Source organism: Capsicum annuum, chromosome 1, assembly GCF_002878395.1.
Source record: "Capsicum annuum cultivar UCD-10X-F1 chromosome 1, UCD10Xv1.1, whole genome shotgun sequence".
Lineage (NCBI taxonomy): Eukaryota > Viridiplantae > Streptophyta > Magnoliopsida > Solanales > Solanaceae > Capsicum > Capsicum annuum.
Genome location: NC_061111.1, coordinates 17,754,490 through 17,765,018, shown reverse-complemented (window position 1 = coordinate 17,765,018; position 10,529 = coordinate 17,754,490). Strand labels below are relative to the sequence as shown.

Sequence of the window (10,529 nt, the reverse complement as noted above, 5' to 3'; positions counted from 1 at the left end):
TACATGAATGGTTAGATATTACATGAGTTACAAGAATAATTACATAGTATAATGGGCAAATAAAGACTTAGTGGTTATAGCAGTTTCAAGAAACTCATGACCACATTCTTCCACTAACAAATATAAGTAATAATACTCATAATACATAATTTATACCCACTAACATATGCACTTAATATATTAATTTAATAATAAAATACATATACACCAACACCTTGCCATTTGGTTGGCTCACAACCATTAGATCTGTAAAGTAAGGGGCAAAGATTTTATGAAAAGCTTCCCCCTCATTTAGTTGTTGGGCTTCTCAACCCCTCTGGCTGCTTCTTGCGAAGTGGCGATTGGATTCATGAACAAGTGAAGAATGAAAGAGCTATATTCCTATATGTACATGATGGAAATTTCAATTGAACTACCATTTTTTATTAAAAACATTGTTACTGATACAAGAGACTAGTTGTAATTAGTTGAGTTGGTTATTAGAATAATTATTGTAACAACTGATTAGTGAAGTGGTTAGCTAGCTAATGGAGTTAGTTGTTAGTGGAGTTAGTTAGTCGGTTAGTGACAACTGTACATGAGCTGTATTGACAATTGTAGGTGAAGTACTATAGCAGTATAAACACTATACTATTCTATTGATCTGAATATATGGATTCATTTTCCACTACACTATTTCCTATTAAACTATTACAATAGCTTAGGGTTCTTTCTCGATTCATCCATCTCCGTTGTTTTCACCTATCTGTAATTAGATTTTATCATGGTATCAGAGCTTTGAGTCCTTAATTGATTCAAGCTTTTCGATCCGGTGAAGGTCACTCTACGAAGTAGCAATTGTGAGAATCAATGGTGAACATTAACACTCTTGATGATGTCGAGAAAAATCGTAATCATCCCCTTTATCTTCATCAATCGGATACTCCAGGTTTAATTTTGACTATGATCCATCTCACAGGTGTAGAGAACTATGCTCTGTGGAGTAGATCAATGCTACTTACTCTGCGAGCTAAGAGTAAATTGGGATTCGTTAATGGAACCTGTAAGAAGAGTGATTATGGCCCCGATTTAGAAGAACAATGGGAAAAATACAATGTGTTTGTTTTGTCATGGATCATAAATTCCGTTTTGAAGGAATTGAAGAGTGGAATTATGTAGGCAACTGACGCAGTAGTTGTTTTGGAAAATCCGAATGAAAGGTTCGACAAAGTTGATGGCCCTAGAGGCTATCAGTTGCATAAAGATATTTGTACTATTTCGCAGGGTAGATCGTCTGTCTCAGCCTACTTCACTAGGTTGCAACTGATGTGGGACGAACTCGATGCACGTGTGCCTCCACCTAACTGTGGTTGTGATAAATCAAAGGTCTATGTAGGACATTTGTAGTACATGTGTTTGTTTGCATTTTTATGGGACTAAATGAGTCTTACAGTCAGGCACGTCGCCAAATTTTGATGATGATACCTCTGTCATCAGTAAACAAGGCATACTTGATGATAATGTGTGATGAAAGCCAGAAGATGATAGCTGGGACTTACTCTGGAATGGATATAAGTGAATCATCCCCAGCCTTGTATGCAGTAAAGCCACCTTCATTTCATAACCCGAGGATGAATCATGGATCTTACTCAGGTAGCAATATTGGTTACTCAGGAAGCGATATAAAAGGAGAACCATCATCATGTTCCTGTACTGTTAATGGTAAGGGTCTTTCTTACAGCTATAAACCAAAAAGGAACTTTAACTATCAATGTGAAGTGTGTAAACTGAAAGGACACACCAAGGAAATATGTTATAAGGTGGTAGGTTACCATTAGATTACAAGTTCAAGAAGAAGCTACGTGCAGGAGGAAGCAGGATGGCCGATGCAGTCGATTTTTGAAGATCACTTTGATCATTCCATCACATCTCACCCTACATTCACTCCTGATCAATACAACCAAATACTGAAGTTGTTGAACAAAAAAGCAGCATCTACTGAGGCATCAATTAACATGGCATGTATTGACACCATGGCACATAATGACAATAGTGTAAAGTATTGGATAATTGATTCCGGAGCCATAAAGCATTTTACTAATGATAAAAAAAAGACTGTTTGCAATATCCAAAATACCATAAGCTGCTAGAAGCCATGGTAATTTTCCTAATAGAAAAACTACATTGATCACACATACTGGTAACTACAAGTGGAATGATGAAACTGTTTTAAGTGATGTGCTAGTAGTACCTGAGATTAAGTATAACTTGTTGTCAGTAGCTCAACTAACTAGAAAATTACATTGTTCATTCAATTTTTTCCATGAGTTCTGTATATTTCAGGACCTCGCAACTGGGAGAGTGAGGGTGATTGGTAAGGAGATAAGTGGACTTTATCTCTTAGTGAATGAATATCGCTCGCAATCACAAATAAATGGAGCAGTTGATGTAAATTTAATGGCAGTGGATATAAATAAGGTTGATGAAGTTACATGGCATATAAGATTGGGAAATCCTTCAACAAAGACTCTTCAGAGGTTATTACTGGTGAAGATGGTACAAACGAATAATACTAGTAGGGAATGTATAATATGTACCCTGGCTAAACAAATAAGATTAGCATTTTCTTCAAGTACCAGTAGGAGTAGTAAAATCTTTGATCTGATTCATATTGATGCTTGGGGCCCATACACGGTGCCTACTCATAATGGTTTTAGGTTTTTCCTTACTATTGTTGATGATAATTCAAGAATGACATGGTTGTACTTGCTCATATTGAAATCAAATATGGTTACTGTTTTGAAAACCTTCTTGTTAATGGTAAAGACATAATTTTCATGTGATGTCAAGGTCATTAGATCCGACAATGGTAGTGAATTCCTTAATAAATAATGTGGAGTGTTGTTTAATTCCTTGGGATAATACATCAAAGTAGTTGTCCACACACTCCTCAACAAAATGGAGTAGTGAAAAGAAAGCACAAACACATCTTCGAGGTGGCTAGAGCTATCAGATTTCAAGGTAATATCCCAATTAGATTTTGGGGTGAGTGTGTAATGTCTGTTGCATACTTGATTAATCTATTACCTACTGTAGTATTACATGAGAAGTTTTCATATGAAGTTTTTTATGGCCATTCCCCAACCTTGACTCATTTGAGGACTATCGATTGCTTATGTTATGCAACTAAAGTTGTGAAAGATGACAAATTCTCACCCAGAGCTAGTTCATGTGTTTTGATGGGGTATTCCAACAATCAAAAGGGTTACCTTCTATATGATCTGACTGATAGAAAATTTATTGTAAATAGAGATGTGGTATTTAGGGAAGAAATTTTCTTATTTGCTGGCATAAAGGAGAAGTATCTACCCATATTTCCATTTGCAGACTATCAGTTCTATAGTCCTTCACAGCCTATGCAATCTTTGTTGCCAATAGAGCAGTTGTCACACGACAATGATGGAATATCAACACATGTGGAAGAACAAGCGACACCTGGTGTTGATGTAAATGCAACTGAAGATCTTGTTCTTACTGAACAAACTGAACATGATGAAGACATTCCACATAATATTCCTGCTAATGAAGGTTCTACACAAGTACCTACAGTAGAGCTTAGGAGGTCGACTAGAGGAGTTAATACTCCTGTAAGTGAAGGTTCTACACAAGTACCTACAGTAGAGCTAAGGGGGTCGACTATAGGAGTTCATTCTCCTATTTGGCAATAAGACTTTGTTACCAATTATGGAAAGAAGACAAGGCATTCTCTGGCTAATGTCATTACTTATGATCATCTTTCACCTTCTTATCAGACATATCAGAGTAATATTTCAGTTACCTCTGAGCCTAAGTCCTATGAGGAAACAGCTAAGGATGAGAAATGGATAGAAGTTATGCAACAAGAACTCCAAGCTTTGCAAGATAATGGGACCTAGAAAATCATGCCATTACCAAAAGGAAAGACTGCTATAGGATGCAAATGGGTATTCAAGATTAAATACAAAGTTGATGTCACCATAAAAAGGTACAAGGCTAGACTAGCTGCTAAAGGGTACAACCAAACTGCTGGGATTGATTACCAAGAGATTTTTTTCTCGGTAGGAAAAATGGTGACAGTCAGAACCATTATTGCACTTACAGCAGCTGAGAATTGGAACATTTATCATGTCTACAATGCGTTCTTGCAGGGTGATTTGTTTGAATAAGTATTCATGGAACTTCCTAAAGGATTGCCTATTCAGGGGGAGCAAGGTACTATTTGAAAGCTTATTAAGTCTCTTTATGGACTTAAAAAAATATCTAGGCAGTGGAACTTTAAACTCACTGAAGCTTTACTGAATTCTGGGTACAGACAAAGTCTCTTAGACTATTCACTTTTCACAAAGAGAAAAGGAGACAGTGTGGTTATGATTTTAGTTTATGTTGATGACTTGATCATTACTGGGAACGATCCTTATTTGATATAAGAAACTAAGTTAGTGTTGCATAATAGTTTCAAGATCACGGATTTAGGTGAGCTCAAGTTCTTTCTTGGGATTGAATTCAGCAGGTCCAAGCAAGGTATGTTGATGAATCTAAGGCGATATGCTCTTGAGCTGATTTCTGAAGCAAGTTTAGCAAAAAGCAGGTGTGCTTTGACACCACTAAAGTGTTATAAAATTAACCTCTATTGATTATGATGATAAGGAAGAAGCGGACCTGTTTCCAGACATACATCAATACCAAAGATTGATAGGGAAGCTTTTGTACTTAAGTATTACCAGGCCAGACATAGCCTATACTATACAAACCTTAAGCCAATTTCTGCAGAAGCACAAGATGCAGCATTGGAATGTAACTGTGAGAGTAATCAAATATGTCAAGAGTGAACCAGGGTTGGGTTTGCTCATGTCATTTACCAATAGTATGAAGTTTACTGGATATTGTGATGTTGATTGGGCACCATGTCCCAACACAAGAAGATCTGCCATGGGCTACTTGTTGAAGCTAGGTGATTCCCTTATTTGTTGGAAGTTCAAGAAACAAGCCACAATTTCAAGAAGTTCTGCTGAGGCAGAATACAGAAGTTTAGCTTCTTTGACTGCAGAGATGGTATGGATTACAAATTTTTTCAAGGAGCTAGGTATGACAGTGAAAAGACCATTTGATATTTTTTGTGATAGCAAGGCAGCAATACAAATTGCTGCCAATCCTGTCTTCCATGAGAGGACGAAGCACATTGACATTAATTGTCATTTCATCCAAGAAAATATTAGTGCAGGGTTGATTCAAACTCATTACATTCACACTAAGGACCAACAGGCTGATATTCTAACTAAAACACTTGGCAAGGTACAACATGATTCACTACTTTCCAAACTTGGCAAGGTACAACATGATTCACTACTTTCCAAACTTAGAGCACTGGATATTTTCAATACACCTAGTTTGAGGGGGAGTATTAAAAATAGTGTTACTGATACAAGAGATTAGCTGTAATTAGTTAAGTAAGTTATTAGAATAATCATTGTAACAACTGATTAGTGAAGTGGTTAGCTAGCTAGTGGAGTTAGTTGTTAGTGGAGTTAGTTAATCGGTTAGTGACAGTTGTACATGGATTGTATTGACAGTTGTAGGTGAAGTACTATAGCAGTATAATACTGCACTTTCCATTGATCTGGATATATTGATTCATTTTCCACTACCCTGTTTCCTCTTAAACTGTTGCAATAGCTTAGGGCTCGATTCATCCATCTCCATTGTTTTCACCTATCTGCAGTTAGATTTTATCAGTTTTCGAATCATTAAGATTCAAACTGCTATTATAATAGAACACTCTACTTTTGCTTTGCTAATCTAAGTCCCAAAATATCAAATGACACTACCAAACGTAGTGGATGTCATACATTAGCCATAACTTGTATGGTGGATACGAAAGAAGACCACAACAGTGTAAAGTAGATCGAGCCAATTGGTTCACTCAAATTCATTAGTTTTTACTCAAATTCAGAATACATACTTAAAACTTTAACAAATATAAATAGTTAGTTTATTTCAAACTTCGTAAATCAACAGAAAGATATTAGTAAAATTGCAAGTTCAAACACATTGAAATTTAAACTTTGAATCCGACTCGTTGAATTGTCCTGTGCATGCACTGTCCCGACCGTACACGTGAAGTTGGCTTCCACTCCTTTGTTCGCATGTTGTCAAGCAGACCACTTTTAGCAACACTTTACTTCCTTTTCAATTATCTCAGCTTTTTGTTCTTGTCATGCCTTTTTCACATACCTTCTTTTCATTGAATCTTTTCCATTTTTGAAATTCTTTATTATTGATTTCTTGGGTTGTGTGATTGCACACGTTCTCTTTACTTTGGTACCACCGGTCTGAGACAGACATACGCACACGCTTCTTTGTTTAAAAGAAAAATTCATTTTATCATTGTAAATTTGTAATATTGTTTGTTGCTACGTGGTCACGTATGATTTGCAGTCTCTGGATGTTAGCCTATTGCCACTACTAACAGTAACAATTATTAGGTCACGGTCCAAATAAGTTGAGATTAGCTATATAAATTCTTATTTTCTTCATTTAATTAAACTCATATAATCATCATATAAAAATAAAATAAGACAGAAACTTACTTTAAAAATACATTATAATATTAAGAACACAAGTTTCATATGACTCTAAAGTCTGTCCTCAACTAGCAGTTATCACTTATATAGATTTTTTCTTTGGTTATGTCCTATCCTTTAGTCAAGTTAATATCGATGCCAACCATTGCAAGGTCTTTTGAGACCACTTTCCCTTCCATGTAATTTTAGGTTTACCCATTCTCGTTTAACATCTTCACTTATCATAGTTTTACATTTATAGATGCTTCTACATATCAACGTTAAACATGTTTAAACCATCTCATACGACCTTCTCATATTTTATTTTCTTAATGTGTACTACTTGTACCTTATGTTATTTTATGGTGTTTTCGGGTACAAGAATTTGTATTTAGACACAACAATTTCAATACTAATTCAAGTTTAAAACAAGAACACTATGAAGTATAAAAACACCCTCAACACAAGATCAAAGTGATCTTTCTAATAAGTGTGTTTTATTTTATTTTTTTCAGAAATTAAGATAAAACAGTAATATAAAGTCAAGTCCCCCGACTTCACGGAGTGTCCTTAAGGAATAATTCCACTCACTATTCTTCCTCCCAGGATAAAATGGCTTTCAATCCAACTATGGTGGTACCTCAAATAATTGGATTCGTCGAACTCAATCAACGATTTGATTGATCACAAAGAATGTTTTGAAGACAAGAAGAGTTTTTATTTCAGAAAATTTTTCCTCCCTAAACCTATGAATAAATGCAGGTTAATATAGCCATCAAGTTTTCCTTCTCAAAGGTGGCAATGGTTCATCTGAAAAGGTATATCCTTTGAAAGAGTCATGTCTGTTCATTTGAAACATTGTGTCTTTTTTTGAACAAACACAACTATCTGAATATTCACTCCTTTTCCAAAATACTATGTCTTTTCCTCAAAGATTGTGTTCCTTCATTTCCATTCACACCTTTTTTATATATATTGAACCCAACACCTTCTGATAAAAAATTGGTTATTTGTAATCTATCTAATCTGCAAGACATCCACCTTAACCATCACATCTCCACAACACTCATCTTGTGGATCTCGGCAACATTCATCTGTTACCACTATAAGAAGAAAAAGTTGGAGGGATGGAAGGTTCATTTACTTTATCATATGGTAGATGAATAATGGTGGCCCTATGTCGTTGAACTTGTCCAAAGGGCAACGATATTTGGTGTTGATGTACGAGTTTGCAAAGTCCAAAAAATTAAATATACCACCAGTTTGAGAAGCTTATCTCGAAAAATTAACTAGACATTACATTCGAAAAGTCACGTCTATAGACTGGTGATCATCACATGATGAGGGACCAGAAAGTTCGATCAAAAAGTGTCAACAATTACCAATGAGAGATCAAAATAACATCTATATGGTTATATTTATCGTGATAAGAAAGCATTCTTAATTTTGAGTATCTAAAACTCGACATCATATATTCAATCTTATACAGTGCACCATTTTTTCCTAGACAAATTAGATTGGAATAGATTTATGTGATTATTTACACGATGAAATTTGACCTGTGACTTAAAGAAAGGAGGTCAATAAAGAAAAAGACGTTACTTAGCATCACGTCCGTATTATAAATATGTAATTACGAATAAACACAAGTATAAGCATATATATAACAACAAGCTTTTTAGAATTCAGTTCTTCTTCATTATGCCATTAATATTCTCTTATTTTCTTAAGTGTATAGTTGAATTAGTAATATTTATCTTACTTAAAGTTTAGAGATCTTAATAACTTAATTTAACAAGCATCTAATTAAACATATATGATAAGGGAATATACACTACAAGAAAATGGCAAAATTGTGACGAAACACTTCAGTTACAAATAATGATAGAATTTTGATGAATTTGTGATGGATCATTATTGCATAAATATAAAAAAAATTTAAATATTTTATTTGCACATAAAAATTCGAAGAGTAACAGATTTGTGACAAATTTATGACAGATTTTCAATAAAATTTTTGTGACGGACATATTTTTGTCACAAGTTAAAATTGATTAAAAAAAAAACTTTCTGTCACAAATCCGTTATTAAATTTTCGACAGATTAAGCAGTCCATCACAATAAAATATATATAAAAAAAGTAACTAATGTAATACAAAATTGTGACGGATTTATTCCGTCATAATAAAATTTTAAAAAAAAAATTTAAAAAATTTTGACGGATTTATTTTCATTACAAAAGCATAATTGAGCAAATATTTTATTTTTCCTATAAATTTTTAACTTTTTCCCTCAAAATTGTTTGCACCTTTTCATTTTCCCTCAAAAACATTTCATTTTTCCTTAAAAATAGCTGAGAAAACCCTTTTTTCCTCTTCACTCTCATTTCGCGTTCAAGATCTTATCATCGTGATTCTCCATTTTGACGATGTGGATGTTCAAATTATGTTGTTATCCTTATCTTCTTATCTTCTTGAGGTAAATTTACTTCATTTTGATGGTACTTCTTTTTTTGGCTTTATTTTTTAGTATATCGTGTAAGAGATCCAACTAAAATTTCTTGTTTATTAATTTACAATCTTGTTGAAGCTGTACTATCTTCCCTTCTTCTAGTTGGTTTGTGGGATTTTGCCGAAATGTAAATTTTTTTGTGGCTGGTGATTTTCATAAAATTCTGTTTCTATTGATAATAATGATAATGCTTCACTGAACCTTGTAAAATTCCTAGGAAGTAACCTGTAATTTGACTTTTTCATTTCTGTTACATCAAAGGGAAACAAAATGTGAATGAATTTGGAACAACAGAAGTTGACGTTTCTCTGATTGAGAGGTTGTTTTGCTTTCTGTTTTGTCTTTGGTTCTTTCTTTTGCAGATTCAGTATGGTGTTTCAAGCTTCTGAAGAAACGATCAATCAAAAGGTCCATGCCTTAAACAGTAGTCAATCAAACAATATTTTGATTTTACAATAGAAATTAGAATCTGATACAATAGTTGGCTTGTAATTTTGGGACTTATCGAATTATTAGGGATAACTACATTCTTGTTATTTGAACGAAGTCGGTACATAAGAAAGCCTAGTGAGCTATTTTTTCTACAATAGAGTGTGGGGCTGGAACCACTAGTTAGAGCTATGGGAAAATGTACAAATCACAATTAATTTCGTAGGATATGACGCTTCTCTTGGTAGCTGGTAATGTGATTCAAGATTGTTATTTATCTAGATTCCTCTGATTTGTTGTATCAACCACTGCCATGCTGGAGAAGATCAATTGTCAAATGGTCTCATTCAGCTTGCCTTAGAGTTGGATTGTCTTTCTTTCTGTACGGAAGCATAGATATTAAAACATTGGTTAGACTTCATAGATGATTACAGATGCAAAAGTTGCAAAGATAATAATACTTCAACATATGTAATTGACTTTTTCTAATATCACATCGAAGTTTTATTGGCTTGCTTTATTGGCATCGAGTTTTTCAAACTATACTGATACAGTTGTGGTACCTTTCTGTGCACACACAGACATGACACATTCATTATGATACTTGTTTGGTGTTATCTTTAACGGTTTCTCTTATTCCCTATAGAAATAGGGTGGCTACTTGTTATTTGTAGTGGATGCTTAGTAACCTTTAGAGGCGAATATGTTTGTGAGTTCTCTCTGTTTGTGTAGTTAAAAAAGGTTGCACCACTGTTTCTGTTTATAGTCTTATTACCATAGTCAAACTGTTAAACTTTGTATGCATGTGATTTAAGTAGTCTAAATCATAGGTGTGAGTTGAGAGGCCTCAATCTAAAGTCAAATAGAGGGCTTGAGGGGATTGGAACATTACCTATTTACAAATGTTTTCTTTCTAATTCAACTACATTCTTAGAATTTGTTTCATGTGGTGCACTGGTTATCCAAATCAGGTAGAGCTGATGTAGTCAACCACAACTAATTTAGGATTGA

General features: G+C 34.2%; 1 pseudogene; it reads left to right on the top strand.

Moving 5' to 3' along the window:
• The first annotated feature begins 849 nt into the window (after positions 1 to 849).
• LOC124897257 overlaps positions 850 to 10,529 on the top strand; it is a 16,799-nt pseudogene continuing 7,119 nt past the window's right edge.